Source organism: Xyrauchen texanus, chromosome 46 (genome assembly GCF_025860055.1).
Source record: "Xyrauchen texanus isolate HMW12.3.18 chromosome 46, RBS_HiC_50CHRs, whole genome shotgun sequence".
NCBI lineage: Eukaryota > Metazoa > Chordata > Actinopteri > Cypriniformes > Catostomidae > Xyrauchen > Xyrauchen texanus.
In genome coordinates, this window is record NC_068321.1 from 24810665 (window position 1) to 24828007 (window position 17343).

At 36.0% G+C, this 17343-nt stretch overlaps 1 protein-coding gene across 1 annotated transcript in view; it reads right to left on the reverse strand.

Moving 5' to 3' along the window:
- The window catches only part of eps8l2 (EPS8 like 2), a 52389-nt gene extending 37257 nt beyond the window's left edge, over positions 1-15132 (reverse strand). The window contains exon 1 of the mRNA XM_052119433.1: positions 14881-15132. The gene's annotated coding sequence lies outside the window, so the exon portion shown is untranslated. The remainder of the gene's footprint in view (positions 1-14880) is intronic.
- Between the last annotated feature and the right edge of the window lie 2211 nt (positions 15133-17343).

Consider the following 17343-nt stretch of genomic DNA (forward strand, 5'->3'; position numbering starts at 1 on the left):
AATGAGTAAGCGTGAATGACAGACGGTCTGGTTTTATTACAGAACTTCTCAATGACATAGCTGTACATCCAGAGCTTGTAATCTGTGGTGTATCTCTTATCTCAGTGTTTTATTCAATGGGCCTAATTTGGCCGATATCTGGTGTCGACAGGATTTGAAGTGGGTTTTTTTGCATTGTTCTGAGAAAGCAAAACTGACCCTAAACGTTAAAAAAGAAACATGCAACAAATTTGGAAGATCGGTTGCTTGTTAAAATTAAAAATGTACTTGCACAGCTATAAAACTAGAAGTGTATGTTTGTGTGAGAACACGGCAACAAGAGGTTTCAGTAAAGCTCTTTGCATGTTCAGATTTAATGCATGGGTGTTTCTTTAAAAAGAGGAAAAATGAAAGACTTCAACTTATTTTATGTATAGATTTGACTGTTTTAGACTTTATTAAACTATGAAAGAAATTATTACATGTTTAAAACTATTAGCATCTAAACAGAGTAAAATAATCATAAACCATTTCAATACCTAGTGTGTGAAAATTATTTCGACACATCTTTCAAAGATTTTTGTGGGTTGTGATTTTCACTACACGAACAAACAATTTTGTACCTAATAATATTTTGTTTTTTCAAAAGATAGTATACTTGTTAACTTTTAGTTAACCAAGCTGACGGAAGTGTCAATGAAGAGCATGCTTGAGAAATATGAGACAACTTATGTTTAAAGAAGGTTTCTTGGCAAATCTCATCTGAAACTGAAAGGACACATGTGAGATTAACATGTGAGTCTACAGGAGAAAAATCTGCGCAGCAAGAAGGAACCAAATATATAACATAGATATTTTGGAGATCTCATTTGTGATGTGTGTTTTTAAATAATGAAGTACACTAAAAATGGTGAAATTAGTTTTGGTGATGGGACCACTGTAAATCTATCCAAATAAATCATTGATATTTTGGAGACGTGGCATCCCATAAACCATGTCCCCAAAATGTCATTTCCTCTGCTGGTCGATATTAAGAGATAATTCTATGTGAAGGGTAAATAAGAGTCACACAAAAGATGCACTGTCAGGAAAAATCCAATACAGCTCGACAACCATTAACTGCAAATATAAACTTTAATCCACTCAAGTGTTTGGTAAGTTTAGGTTTTTGTATTCTGCCTAAAAGTTCTGCATAAATGCTGCATCAGAGCCTCTTTCCTGTTGGGATGTTACACACAGGAATTAACATATAATTAATATTTTGTGATGTATATTTATATTTAGGTGCACATTTAATATGCAAATAAAAACAAGAAAGAAAACCAATGATTCAAATATGAGTCAGTGTCTAAATATTACAATGATATCGGGAAAAAACATAACCCTTGAGAGTCAATTTAAAAAAGTTACTCAGAGGTCCTTAGAGGACAAAAATGCTGTGTCAAAAAATTGCCATAATAATATTATATATTAATATTATTTTCCACTTTCAGTGACTTCCAAATATTCATTCATGTTCAGGATTTTAACCCTTTTAATGCCAGTTTGTTGACATCATGCCACTGTTGTTTTTACACACACACACACACACACACACACACACACACACATTTCTCAATGCACACATACAAAACTCTCTGACATCAATACCAACACACCAACACAGTTTTAGCTGCATAATTTATTCAATTGGCCTGCAGTGCTCTATAATACAGGAAAAAGCATGTATTTGCTCCATAGGCTAAACATGAGAAAAATGGCACCATCTGGTGGAAAATATAAAACATTTTAATTTTGAAGCCAGGGCTCCAGAATAAAAGCATACTATTATAGAAATCATGATTTTATGGTTTAATGGCACTGTGATCAAATATTGCAGTTTTAATGGCTTTCAATGGGCACATTTTTGTCCTGAAGGTCCTGAGTGTAACTGTTTTGTTTACACAGTGTTTTATAGATGTATTATAGAAACTGAGGTTGAAATATCAAAATTCCCCCAAAAATACACACCTTTGGCAAAAATGATGCCGTTGGTAATAACAGCCAAAAGTATCTAAAAAATTCTGATAAAAAAGACAAAAATGTCCCGAAGGTCACACAAGGGTTAAAGAGCTATTTTAAAACTGTATTCTTACATTTCTTATAAAGTATGAAGTAGTAAATAAAGTCCACTTCCATTGTATGGAAAAAAGATGCAGTGAAATAGAATGGTGACTAAATGTTGAGGCTAAAAAAGTCCTTCAGGGTTGTAACAACATGAGGGTGAGTAAATGATGACAGAACTTTCATTTTTGAGGAAATTGTCCCTTTTATTTTTAGAGTTGTGTATTTAGGCCAGTGCGTTGCATGCATTGTAATAAATGTTGGCAACTGTTGGTTGTTGCATAATAACTGCATTTGTGTTAAACGATCTGTACCAATGATCCTCACTGGTCCATTAAGCTCAAAGAGACAGAACTAGACAAACACACTCAGAACAACACAAATCAAATGCATTACAACAGATCAATTAAGCAAAGGCAATAAACAACCCTACCTGACCAATCAGAGCTGTCTGTAAAATAAAGACCATTTAGAGTCATACAAATGCTGTGGAGTCTTTATGCAATGACCTAAAAGCTGTTACATCAGTGCAATTCTGATCCTGTTCTGACAGACAAAAGCTCAGAACATTTGACTGAGTGAAGCTTCTATCAGCACACACAAAAATACATGTGGAGCTTGTTTACCTGATATCACAAAAAAAGGTACAGTGGCCAACGTTTGACAAGCAGCAATAAAGTATAACACATCAAATCCAAATTCTTCCAGAATATTGTCTAATTATGCAAGTGAAAAAATAAATGCTAGAAAAATAAAAAAAAAGTTTTATACAGTAGTTTCAGGGGCGGAGCCCAGAGTTTTTTCAAAGGGGTGGCCAAGCGATCAGTCTGTGGTAGCACAGAAATGTTTGGGCAGCATTATTAGATCATCGGATTACATAAGGCCCACCTAGTAGTCGACTAGTAAAAATGAGCAGTAATGAGGGTTGGATGGATGGGATACAGTTAAAGTCAGAAGTTTACATAAATCTTAGCCAAATATATTTAAACTCAGTTTTTCACAATTTCTGACATTTAATCGTAGAAAACATTCCCTGTCTTAGGTCAGATAGGATCCCTGTCTTAGATCAGATAGGACTTTATTATAGGAATCTGAAATGTCAGAATAATAGTCGAGTGAATGATTTATTTCAGCTTTTATTTCTTTCATCACATTCCCAGTGGGTCAGAAGTTTACATACACTTTGTTAGTATTTGGTAGCATTGCCTTTAAATTGCTTCTGTTTTGTTTAGCCTTCCACAAGCTTCTCACAATAAGTTGCTGGAATGTTGTCCCTTTCCTCCAGACAGAACTGGTGTGCCTGAGTCAGGTTTGTAGGCCTCCTTGCTCGCATATGCTTTTTCAGATCTACCCAGAAATTTTATTTCGGACTGAGGTCAGGGCTTTGTGATGGCCACTCCAATACCTTGACTTTGTTGTCCTAAATCCATTTTGCCACAACTTTGGAGGTATGCTTGATCCATAAGATCCAATTGCAACCAAACTTTAACTTCCTGTCTGATTGAGATGTTGCTTCAATATATCCACATAATTTTCCTTCTGCATGATGCCATCTATTTTGTGAAGTGCACCAGTCCCTCCTGCACACCCCCACATGATACTGCCACCCCCATGCTTCATGGTTGGGATGATGTTCTTCGGCTTGCAAGTCTCACCCTTTTTCCTCCAAACATAACGATGGTCATTATGGCCATACAGTTCAAATTTTGTTTCATCAGACCAGAGGACATTTCTTGCAAACTGTAGTCTGGCTTGTTTATGGCGGTTTTTGAGCCGTGGCTTCTTCCTTGCTGAGCAGCCTTTCAGGTCATGTCGATATAGGACTTGTTTAACTGTGGATATAGATACTTGGCTACATGTTTCCTCCAGCATCTTCACATCTTTGCTGTTGTTCTGAGATTGATTTGCACTTTTCGCACCAAATTATGTTCAGAAACAGTTGTTAAAAACAACAGCAGCAAAACAGCGCCCTCAACTGACAACTGTTATGAGCAACATGGCATAAAAATGGCATTAAGCCTCAATAATTTTCTGCAACTACAATACTATTAGAACACGCGAAATGATTGACAGGTTAAAAGCGTCAGAGACTGCGTCTTGTGGACACTTTTTTGTTTGCTGTTTACAGAGTCTAGAGCTGTCACAGAGACCGGTTAGATATTTATTTAAGTGATATCTTTCAGGGAGTAGGACATTTTTTACATGCTTTTCCATGAAAAAATTGCTTAGAGTACAATTAACCAACATATATACTTCTTTTAGCCAACAAGACAAAAATGTTACTTAAAAGGCTTCATTTTAGTTAGGATGCCTATGTAGACAGTTCACTAGCTTTTAAAACAGAGCTACTGCAACCACTTCAAAAGGCATTTCCCATGGGTTGTGTATTGTCAAGGTACATTCCTTTGGTGAGTTTAAATAGCCAGAAAGGCTGCTGTCTTAAAAATGGATTTCCACAGACAGCACATTCATTGATTCAAGTCCTGTGGTATTTGACACACCTGGGCGGATGAATGGACAGGCATTTTGAGCCCGGTCCAAAAGAAAATTTCTTCTCACAACGCCTCTATTTAATGCCACGTCACACACCTCCACCACTCCTGGATTCATTTTTAACTTTCTTTAAGCAATCATTGGCGTTTCCACCCACTCCACCTTTCATTTGGATTATAGGATTGTTTGTCATCTGCAAAAAAAAAACTTGTTTGTCCAGCCTGTTTTGTTTAGTGCCCAAAGATTATGTGGAGTGACTTCATTCCCCGAGATGAATTGTTCTGTGATGAGCAAATAATTACTTTAAAATACAGTTCAGATATTGTGACTGTGGTTAATACTGTAATTTTACAGGTCATTAAAGACTGTGGAATATGGCCATACATGCTTCATTTAAGATAAAACATGAATTGAGCTTCATATTTTAACTGTGCTTGTTTAAAAAACACAAATCATGATGTTCACAGTCAAAACAAGCATCTCAATCCAGCAACCTGAACTAACTTAGTTAAGTAGCAACTTTGTCTCAGATGTTTCTCCTAAACTTCCATCAGAGAAAAAAAAATAGACAATAATGAGACAACTGTTATAGACTAACTGAGCACTTTATTAGATATACTATGGTCTTAATTAAGTACCCATCCGCCTCAAGGTTCGATGTGTTGTGCATTCTGGGCACTGACGTGCGGTCTGGGTAGGCAAACTAGGCACTGCCTACCCTGCCAAAATTCAAAAATAAAATGTTTATTAAATAATAAACTTGTATTTGTATATTTACTTTTTATTCTTGTGATTTATATATGCAATATGTGTGTTATTCCAATTGTTTAGACATTATGATGACAAATGTAGCAGTTACGCATAATCAACTAAAAACAAATGGTAGAATAAGCAGTGCTTTTACGGTCCATTCATTGCAGACGACACGCGGAAAACCCATGTTGCGCATGCGCACTTCGATCCTGTATTCTTTAACATGTACGGCAAAAAGCACAAATCTGCTGTGCCTTTTGACGTAAATATGTTATGCCCGTAATCATCTCCGTTACGTATCAGACATGGACCAATTAAAATCGAGATATTCCTGGACATTTGCGTAGCTAACGTCATTACACCACAGCTAAGCGTACATGCCTAATCCCGCCAAATTCAAAATCAAAATGACAGCACCGGCCGTAATCACGGAATTAAGAATTTTTCCAAGCTCGATTTTAATTCCAAATATGAGTTAATTTCAAGAGGGAGGTCTACGCCAGCCTTAGATGGACTAGTACAGCAAAAGGGCACAAAAATTATCCGATCATTTCAAACTGATTGGTATGTAAGAAAAGATTGGCTATGTGGCTGTGCTAACAACCAGCGGCTGTACTGCTATCCCTGCCTGCTTTTTTCAACCAGTCGGACTGTTTGGACTTCAGCGGGATATTGTGATTTGAACAACCTGCCCGCAGCTTTAACCAAGCATGAAAAGTCATCAGCTCACATCCAGTGTCAAATTACACTGAAAACCTTTGGAAAATCTCGGATCGACCTTGCACTTGACGAGCAAAGGAAGCTGTATATAACCTACCACAATGAAAAGGTAAAGGATTGTTGTATTGTATCTTCTGTTATAAAGATGAAGATTGCACATAAAAAAATAAGCACATAATGTTGTAAAAAATAAACCAGTTTATGTACTGGCATGAAGTTGGTTTGACGTTGGACATGATAATCTGCTCACTACAAACTCTCATCAACAAGGCGTTTCCATCACAGAACTGCTGCTCAATGGATGTTTTTGTTTTGTTTTTGGCACCATTCAGAGTAAATACTAGAGACTGCTGTGTGTGAAAATCCCAGAAGCTCAATTGAACTGTTAACAGTTACAGAAATACTCAATCCAGCCCATCTGGCACCAACAATCATGCCACAGTCAAAATCGCTGAGATCACATTTTATCCCCATTCTGATGGTTGATGTGAATATTAACTGATTGCACTTGAACAAGCATGTAAATGTAGTTGGTTATATATGCAAACGTTTAAATGTATCCCGTAAAATGTGTACAGTAAACGTTTTTTATATTGTGTGAGGAACAGGGCGGAAAGTAAGTGTTTATGAACTGAAAATCTGCCATTTTACTCTGGATTTGTATGAAAGTGAATAAAAGTCGTTGTAGTGCCTCTAGTGTTTCACCAGGAAACTGCTGCGATACGTACAACGAGCCATGTTAAGATCAATTTGTAAAAATGAAGGCGATTCTTTGAGACCAGGTTGAAAATGAACATGGATACCATAGCTCAGATAATATTTTGGGAGAATTTAATGAGAAATGACATTGAGATCTCTTCTGAAGGACTATAAGAGACACAGTTGAGATTACTTGGGTCTTTATCTCAGGGGGTAAATTTGAAAAAGCAGGAGACTTTAGCGACTTTAGAGTCCATGAGCTCTCCATTTAATCTCATTGTCATCTAGGAAAAACAATTGAGATTTTAGAGAGATATTAGAGAGATCTTATTTGAGATCTGTATAAAATCCATAAAATGCATGGAAGTCTATGGAGAGTTCCCTATGGAGTAAGAGTGTGTGTGTGTGTGTGTGTGTGTGTGTGTGTGTGTGTGTGTGTGTGTGTGTGTGTGTGTGAGCGTGTATTTATCACTTTGTGGGGACCAAATGTCCCCATAAGGATAGTAAAACCCGACATTTTTGACCTTGTGGGGACATTTTGTCGGTCCCCATGAGGAAAACAGCTTATAAATCATACTAAATTACGTTTTTTGAAAATGTAAAAATGCAGAAAGTTTTCTGTGTGGGTTAGGTTTAGGGGTAGGGTTAGGTTTAGGGGATAGAATATAAAGTTTGTACAGTATAAAAACCATTATGTCTATGGAAAGTCCCCATAAAACATGGAAACACAACATGTGTGTGTGTGTGTGTGTGTGTGTGTGTGTGTGTGTGTGTGTGTGTGTGTGTGTGTGTGTGTGTGTGTGTGTGTGTGTGTGTGTCAACAACGACCAAAGTCTAGTGTCCATGAAAACAGCGATACATTCTTGAGTCAACAATTTGTCAAAAGTCAGAAAGTGTCATTTTAGAACAGTAAGTAAACAAGGAAAGGATCCCAAATCCAAAGGTTTCCAGTATCTCGCTGCGCTGAAGTTATGGTTGGCTGGCTGTTGAACATGCTGACGTTTCACCTCATGATAAACAAACATGAGCATTAATAGCAAGAAGGAAGTCGAGACGATTTTAAAAGGTGAAGTTTACTAAATTAAAAGTGTGCAAAAATCAGGCTCACAAGAGACACGCAACTGAGGCCCACATCAACAACTTCATGAATAATGAGGAAATAATGTCCCAATAACAACAAGGTTTCATTTCAAATGAAATTTCCTAAAATTGAATTGAATTTAAACAAACAGGACACATAATTGTATAATATCTGCACCACTTGTGTCACCAACAGTGTTGGGTGTAATCCAATTACAGTAATCTAATTACTTTTTTAGTCAAAACATGTCATGTAATGCATTACATTTTAAATTCTTGTAATCAGATTACTGTTATTGACTTTTAAGTTATTTTTAAGTACATTATAGTGTTTTGCGACGAGCTGCGAGTGGCCAGCCCCCAATTGGGCTAATCAGCTGAGGAGAGGGATAAAAGCAGCAGGATGCAGCAGTCTGAGAGAGAGAGCCACACCTAGCTGCCGTGTGTGTTTATGTTTGTGTCTTTTAAGTTTTCATTAAACATTATTTTGATTGTTCAGCTGGTTCCCATCTCCTACTTGCCCACATAACCCTGTTACAGTAGAATACATGATTTACGGGCCTGTCACAAGTCATTGTGAAGGAGAAATATGAGGTGCTGAGTGTATGTGTTGTGTGCAGGGTTGGGAGGGTTACTTTTGAAATGTATTCTGTAATCTGTAGTGGAATACATGCTGTAAAATGTAATTTGTATTCGAGATGTATTCCATTAGAATACTTAAGGTCAGTAATGTAATCTAAATACTTTGGATTACTTCTTCAGCACTGGTAGATTTTTTCACTTGTTTTGACAATAAAACTCTGCAAGTAGGCCTACAGTAAGACAAAATACACATGTTAAGAATACATTCTCTGAAAAAACGAAATATCTTATGCAGTGTTGTTTCTAAAACAAGATAAATCTAATTGTTGTTGTTTTAAGGATTTTTTGATATTTTTACAGGAAAACAATACAAAAATTGTTATCAAGAATTGATTTTTGCCCTAATATGAAAGGTCTTACTAGAAAAAAAGAAATTATAATCTAACGGGAATTTTCTTGATAATAAATACGATCGTGTCTGGTAACATGTGCATGTAAAATGGCTAGAAATAGCCTTTTAGCTTAGGTTTATATCTATTTCTTCTGCTCCAAACTTACTTCAGACTTCTCTGTCTGCTCGTATGAATGTAACACATCATAAGAAAGTGTTTCACCGCTGTTCAAATGCACTTTGGATCGCATCATTTATATGTATAAAAGTTTTCCATCTGAAAGGACTAAATATTAAATGAAACAAATGACATTAAAATGCAAAGTAATCTCTTCAGTAATCAAAATACTGTATTCTGAATTCCAATGATTTAAATTGTAACTGTAGTGGAATAGAGTTACTTATATTTTGTATTTTAAATAGGTAATACCATTACATGTATTCCGTTACTCCCCAACCCTGATTGTGTGTAACAACAAACAAAAAATTTATATTATTATTAATTTGTTGAGCGAAAAGTGTTTTAGAAAGTAACTTAAAAGTAAAGTAATTAGTAATGTAATTACTTTTGTAATGAAGTAATTTGTAAAGTAATCCGATTACAATTTTAGATAAATAAATTAGTAATTTGTAGTGGATTACTATTAATAATTAACTTAAATTGTCCTTTTCTTTAAATAAAATCAACAATTGCAGTTACAGTGAAGCACTTACAATGGAAGTGAATGGGGGCCAATTTTTGGAGGGTTTAAAGGCAGAAAAGTGAAGCTTATAATTTACATTAATTCTTCTGTTAAAACCTGTGTATTTTTTTGAGATGAAAGTTTTTTAAATCATAATTTTTACAGTAATTTTAGAGTTTCAGGGTTTGTTGACTACACCATCTTGGCAATGAAGTTGTAAAATTGGCTATAACTTTACACAGAAAAGGTTAGTAAGGGATTTTATCACACTAAAATCGTGTTAATGCATATATTGTTTATGTCTTGTGGCTGTTCTTTTGAAACAGTGAGAATTCTAACGTTTACGGATTGGCCCCCATTCACTTCCATTGTAAGTACCTCACTTGAACCCAAATTGATGCTTTTTTTAAAAGAAAATGAGGGGCGAGTCAAAATACATTTTAGTGGTATTCAACATTATGCCGCAAATGCTGTTAATTGAGCTTAACTGGTATTGAACCCGAAATACTCCTTTATTACTGCATTTCATTTCTTAGTATTAATTACCCATCAACATGTTATACACACAACATTTAGAGTATTTCCAGAAACATTACATGATATTAACAATCAATGTTTGCACTTGATTTATGTATTTTTTATTATGTTCATAAATTATCATTTTATGCACTATGGTATGGTGGAAGATTTATATACATTATTTGAAAACAATGTTGTGGACATTTTGTGGTGCTTTATGGCCCATTTAAAACCTGTTTTGATGTTTATATTTTGTCACAACACTTCTTGAATCAAAGGCATTCCTATAGTGTGTGACTATACTGAATTGCAATTCAATCAATTCCACTTCAGCATCCAAGGGGTGTGGCCAAATAAATTCAAATACCAACTTGTGAATTGAAAAGAAGCCAATTCTTAAACTCTGAATCAAGAGTCCTCATTAACTAAAACACGCAAGTCGTCAATTAAGAACGCACAAACCAAAACAAACAGGTCTCTCACGTCTAAATCCAAGAAATCATATACCTTAATGACCACATCAGTTTCCCACCACTTCAACACACCACAGAAAGAGCAGTGCTGTCTTTTTTACGAGGAACATGAGCATGTAATTAATTTACTTTCTCTTAGGTGACCGAACAAAAACAATCAGCCTCAGATGGGAGTCTGAGTTAGACTCCTCTATTGTACGTTGTACAAATTGGTTCAGTAATGCGAAATAATACCAATTCCAATCAGGGTCACCTTGACCAATCAGATTTCACCCCATTCCAGGCTTGATTAAAGGAATAGTTCACCCCAAAATAATTTATTCAGAGAATAAAAGGTACCATCTTGTAACAGGGTAGAAGGAAAAGGCGGGAAATGGCTTGTCAACATAAATAATAATTGAATGATTAACTTAAAGCAAAATAACACACACACACATACAGGACAGCTGCCTATAGCTCTCTCTCTCCCAAACTGCCTTTATCCCTCTCCTGGGCTTCATTAGCCTGACTGGGGCAGGCCTGCATCATCATGGCCCGGCCTCGACCTCCTCCTGGCCACGTGTATGTCTTCAGAAGACTTGGAAGACTTACTTTTATGGTGCTTTTGCATCCTTTATAATAGGTATGTCCCAATATCACTACTGGTACTGGAATGGGGTCCGAAACCACGCTCATGAACTAATAATCACTTTGAGTCACATAGTTACCGGCTTTTCCATAGTGGGAAGCTACTTTTATAAAATCTGGATTGTGTTGTGAGGTTTTGTATAAAAGCTCTTCGTTTGATAAAAATAATACAATATTATGTTGAAAATGAATTGTTATACTTTCATTTGATTTACGTTTTAATGAATTAATTTATTTAAATACCTTATTGATTATAACACTGAAATAAACTGTTGAAAAAAATATATAAATCAGGCATCGGACTCGATATCGGCGAGTGCCTAAAAAAAAGTATCGGTACCCTTATTTATTCCTTACTTTTTAAAGCTTGAAAGCTTCAGTCCTGTTCATTGTAGTTGCATGGGAGGGAAAACGACCTTTGCATTATCTTTCAATTTTTTTTAGGTTAACTTTTTTTTTTGTTTTTGTTTAAAGGAATATTCCGGGTTCAATTGAAGTTAGGTTCAATTAAAAGCATTTGTGGCATAATGTTGATTTCCACACAAAAAAGTCAACATCAAAAAAACACAGTTACAGTGAGGCACTTACAATGAAGGAAGTGAATGTGGCCAGTACATAAACATTCAAATACTCACTGTTTCAAAATATAGCCGCAAAGTGTAAACATAGTACATGTTAATGTGATTTTAGTGTGATAAAACACTTAAATGTGTAAAGTTATATCCAATAATAGACCGCAGATCCAGTGAGCCTGGTTTGAATCGAGTAAACTCAGCGCTTACGCTCAGCTCTGATCTATGGAAGCTTTAAAAGCTATAAACAAAAAAATCAGCCCCCCCATGACCATTAAGCTTACCTTTATTGACTTCAGTAAATTATGTAATGCCTCCTCAAACAGATGTGCAAACCGAGATAATGTCCGTGGGACCTTTGCCCTGCAGGGGAGAATTGGCTTTATAATGCGAATCAAGCATAACCGCCGAGCAAAAAAGCCTGAGTAGCTACTATAGTGAGTCATTCAGTCCATCCGTAATGGGGCATAAAGGACTGTGGGCCACATGATAAATGTGTTTAAAGGTATTGTAATGAGGGCAGACAGAGTAACAAGAGGGACGTTTATGTCGCTTGTTTGCCATCCAGAAGTTAGATAAGTTAGATAGGAGAGTGAAGGTTTAGATTTGTGATTGATCGAGCAATCCTATTCGGATCACACTGACATTGTTGTTTTAAAATGCAATTACGACACGCCCACCTGGAACTGGTCCCGATTGTCAAACCACCCAAAGTAAAGAGAGGAAAATATAACAACTCTAAAGAACATACTATAGAGATATAACAATATGCAGCACAAATATTTGATTATTGTGCCAAATATCAACTGTAGTTTGTTGTAGTTGTAAATTGCAATGCCGATCAACTGCAATGGGCACATATTTTGGTCTGTAGTCAAATGTATGTTATAAAATTAGGTGCGTATACAAGGTCAAATGTATGTTGCAAAACCGGGCACATTCACAGGTTACAGTGAGGCACTTACAATGGAAGTGAATGGGACCCATTTTTGGAGGGTTTAAAGTAGAGGTAGACGATATATCGGTTTTACCCATTAATCGGTGCCGATGGTTGCTTTTTGGAACTATCGGTTATTGGCAGAGCCTGTGAGTGGAGTTGTCCATTTCCCGCTCCTCGCTTGCTCCACGCTCCTGGATTAAAGAACCCCCTCCGTGTTCGCTCCATGACAAAATTAGCACCTAACTACCTCTCCACTGTAAAGATATTTCAGTATGCTTTTTAAAATCACAACCTTCCACGCAGCAGGTGTATTAAATGACAAATAAATACACAAGAAGAAAAGCTACAATGGGCTTTATTAGAATACTAACATTAGCCCAAGACTAAATTAAATTATTTTTTATAGCTTACTTTTGAAACATACCAGCAGCATTCTCTGGGTTTGATCAATTATATAAATTGCTAGATGCAACAAAAAAAAAAAACATTCAAATAAAAATATTAATTACCAAACAAATGTTTTTTTTATATATATAAATTACCAGAACAAAAACAAAACATTAAATTAAATCAATTTTAACAAATTACCAAAAACATTAGGCCTATGTATTATTGACTAATTATTGCCTTTAATTCTCTATTATTGCTATTCTTTTAATTAACCTTGCCCAATAATTCTGTGAACAAAAAAAAAGCACATTTTTTAATCAAGACTGTCAAAAATATATGTCTAATGCAGAGTTCACTTTTATAAATACTAGCGTTTCAATTTTTTGAAATATAAAATCTTCCTCTATTCGCATAAATTAGCCTATATGGCACTATAATAAACGTAGGTGTCAAACTACGCAATATTAACAGTTCAGTTGGTGTTTTACGTTGTTAAAAGTTAAATTCTATTTAATGCGGGACATAATAGCCTACAGTTAAGATTGAGATGCATTAGATTAGAATGATTATATGATTATTCAAAATATTTTATAGGGGAGAGATATAGATGTATGTATTACTGACCTCTAGATTTTCTCTCCAAATATGAATGGATTATCATCATGTTTTTTTTACACGTCTTTTAGGATTTCACAACAAACCTTTGATCATGGAAATCACCTCCCCACTCGTGTTCTCCTTTGCCATCCCGTCATGAATTTTCACTATATGCCAGTTCACAGCATGTAGTTAAGTCAAGCTTTACCTTAAGCTTAACTCAATAATAGGGAGCGTGAAAACAGAAAGCGAAAGAAACTTTGTGCTGGAGGTCGAATATTAACAAGTGCCGCTAGATTTCAAATTAGTATTTTTTTAATCACATTCTTTCTGGTTATATCAGAAATTCCATCTTTCCTTCATGCCAACAGTGTAACTGCTTAACACGTGGTGCATTATTGTATTAAGGGCCACCCCCTGGCTCCGCCACTGGTTGCACACCGTCACCAGGATGCAAGCAGGGTCTGAGTTGGGGTGGCAAAGCTCATTTTTATGGTGGTACCCGCCACCCCGTGCCACCCTTCTGGCCCCGCCAGTGTGTATGCATTGTATTGCTGTCTGCACTGTTATATTTGCTCAAACTAAGAAAAATATTCATATAGAAGCGAATAAAGTGATGCCTAATTTTTAAGCACTACACAACGTTTGTAAATGACATATTAATGAAGGTAATTGTAAAGTGTCACCACATCTACTCTAAGTCACAGCGTACTCAGTGTCACACATAGAGAAGGCAGACTTGTTATGACAGGTTGTTTTATGATTTTAATAAACTTTAACTGAAAGCAACTCGACATTTGTTGACAAAATACCATTTTTTTAATGTATATGCATGACAAACTTCTCATTTTCACACAACTGAGCCACTGTAGACTTCTAAGGACTTGTATTGCAATAACCAAAAACAACGCGAAGGAAAAAGTTTGCGTATTTGCGTGACGCAACGCCGGGACGCATATGTAGCGGCTGCGCGCATCACTGAAAGTTTCACAGGTGTCTAAACCGCAAGTGTGACGTGACGCGTCAAAACTAAAACGCTCCTTTCTGCACTTGTAGATCAACGAGATCTTCCTACTTTCTACGCAAGCGTTAAGGTTTGACGTTAAGGCTTTCAGACACCTGGGGTGAAAATTAAGATGTAAACGTTGACTCACATTCACAAACGTTAATTTGGCTCGGGATAGGGAGGTTTGGGGACCCTGCTGGAGCTGCTTCCCCCGCGACCCATTTCGGATAAGCGGTTGAAGATGGATGGATGGATGGATGGACGTTCACTCACCCCTCAAGCTGAGAGAAAGGTCCGCCGATGATTCGTCGCGTTTCCAAAACTCCTGTGATAAACTCTTCAGTTCTCCATCTCAGTCTGTAAACAGGTGTGAAGTTTGCTCCAAAGACGGCGCGATATATTAGCCAGGCCGACGTGGAAGACCTTGTTGTCTCTCTGTTAACGTAAAAACTCTATACAAACGTCTTTTTGTGAGGGAGAAAAGTAGACCGCTACAAGTGCGCTCGAGCGAGAGTGACAGTTGAGTGGCGCAGGTGAGTCTACCAGCAGCGCGAGAGAGGGGCGGAGCCTGCATATGAACGCACGCACTGTTAATGCAGTCTTTCTGGATAAACATAAAACAAATGTTGTCATGGGTGGGATATTAATAGGACTTCACCCTGTAGCTCTAAACAAAAGAAAAACTTCCTCTACTGCACAAGTTATAAAAGCAAGGAAACATTCTTGACTCACATGTCTTGCAATAGACCTCATTGCAAAAATAAAAATTATATTATAAAAAATATTATACCTTTATAGGTCACATGCATGATGCATGATGCATGATGCCTGTAGGCAACACTGTGCGTCAATGGGGGTTAAAAACAAGGTTTTTATTCATTTAAAAATGTGCAGTGAAATTAATTGACAATCCATGTTTACTGATGTCATAAAAACAGCTAAATAAATAAATAAATAATAATAATAATAATTGTAATGGAAAATCCAGGGTTACTGTTGATTACAACACAAATTAATTTCAACATATACCTTGTTGTTTTCAAAAAAAATTATTAAAAATGAGATTCCAGTGAGGCATTAACAATGGAAGTCAATGGGGCCAATCCGTATATGTTAAAATACTCACTGTTTCTATTTTATTTTTAAGCACTGCCACAAGACGCAAACAAACGTGTGATAAATTGCTTACTAGTTATATGTAATTTTATAACTTTACAACACCAAAAACCCTTTAATTCTGCAAAGATGATGATTTAAACAACTTTTCAGTTCAACTAATACCAGAGTTTTAGCAGAAGAATTCACGAAAGTGCTTTTATAAAATTATAAGCATCACATGTTGTCCATTAAACCCACTTAAATTTGGCCCCATTCACTTCCATTGTAAGTGCTTCACTGTAACCTCCATTTTTGCTTTTTTTAAGGTAAAGAAAGGACGAGTCGAAATAACCTTTTATGGTAATCAACATTATGCCACATATTTCTGTTAATTAAGCTTAACTTGTATTGAACACAAAATATTTCTTAATGTAATAGATTTAACTGCTAACCTTAAATAATTGTACTACTTAAATATTAAGTAGCATCCTATAAAAAGTATTTAATTACAAAAAAAAATAAAATATTCATATCTGACAAATAAAGGACACTAAATGTAAAAACAAATATGTTTACTCACATTGAAAAAACCATATCATGTTTTGGATGAATGAAAAATAATTTAAGAATGCTTTTATAAGGTGCATCATTCCAGAATAATATTTATAATTGATCACCAGGACATCCTGTGGTTTATTTTAAATTCCTATCTTAATTATGAACCATATGATTGCCATCGTAAATGCATCATGTGCTTGAAAAGAAAAGGGTTTGTACCCAGTGGCAACATCGTGCAACAGAGGGTTAATAGGAAATTCCTGACTGAATTCACAACAACCATTGAAATATAACAGAATATGTATGTTATTGTTTGACTTTTGTTTGGGAGTGTTTACCAGCCAGCTGCCAAGTAGACGAATTCCTGTTCCCGGTCCAGTTCTGTAACCCAGTATGATGACGGAGAGGAATGTTGTGAAAGAAAAGAAACAGGGTGGAACATTGGATAGGTTTGAATATCAGCTGGACGCTGAGCATTACTCAGAAAAGTCACTTCTCTTTCGGCTTAATCAGGATGCAGGAAAGCTTGTATTAAAGGAATAGTTACCCAAAAATAAAAATTCTGACTTCATTTACTCACCTTCTTGTTGTTCTAAACCTGTATAACTTTCTTAATTCTGTGGAACACAAAAGGAGATGTTAAGCAGAATAATCATCTCAGTCACCATTCACTGCATCTTTTTTCCATATAATGAAAGTGAATGGTGACTGAGATTCATTTTCTGCCTAACATCTCCTTTTGTGTTTCATTGAAGTGTCCTTTGTCCCCACACACACACACACCCACAATGTTAAAGCCCATTGGTATGCAGACAGGTTGCTGAACTGCAGTGCATGCACACAGACCAATAGAGTGTTTGACTTTGGGAGCCTTGAGTTTTGGTTTATAATTAACATCAGAGGACAGAACTATGACACCAGAAAACTCTCACATTCTCAGGGTTACCTTCACTACTGAAAAAAGAGCCAGTTCTAGTCAAATCTTTTCTTTAAATCTATTAAAACGGTTCAAAATAATCACTTATTAAAAAGTAGTTTTTGACAAAATGGCTTGAAAAACTATACCTGCTCATTGGTGTG